Genomic DNA, 218 nt, shown 5'->3' with positions numbered 1-218 from the left:
GGCGACCGTGTGCGGGCGACTGTTGGAGCCGAACCTCGGTCCGCCCTGTTCCCGAGGGCAACTCCAGCAGGCCCTAACACGGGCTTCTTTTTTAAAAAAGTAAATTTTTTGTGCTGAAATTTACAAAATTCCCCTTTGAAAACAAGCAGGGCAGACGCTGAGGGGATTGGTAGCAGGGGGGACTCCTGCAGACTGGCTGGAGAGGCCAGGGGGCCCTT

The 218-nt window shown here is 56.0% G+C and overlaps 1 protein-coding gene across 1 annotated transcript in view; it reads left to right on the top strand.

Annotated features, from left to right (window-relative positions):
- LOC104543079 (V-set and immunoglobulin domain-containing protein 10-like) overlaps window positions 1–218 on the top strand; it is a gene marked incomplete at its 3' end in the record, with an annotated part of 8,690 nt that overhangs the window by 276 nt on the left and 8,196 nt on the right. The gene's annotated exons all lie outside the window — the stretch shown is intronic.

The sequence above is a fragment of the Mesitornis unicolor genome, unplaced genomic scaffold (genome assembly GCF_000695765.1).
Source record: "Mesitornis unicolor isolate BGI_N332 unplaced genomic scaffold, ASM69576v1 scaffold44926, whole genome shotgun sequence".
NCBI lineage: Eukaryota > Metazoa > Chordata > Aves > Mesitornithiformes > Mesitornithidae > Mesitornis > Mesitornis unicolor.
Note: the sequence above shows the minus strand (reverse complement) of the source record. Positions and strands in the feature narration are given on the sequence as shown.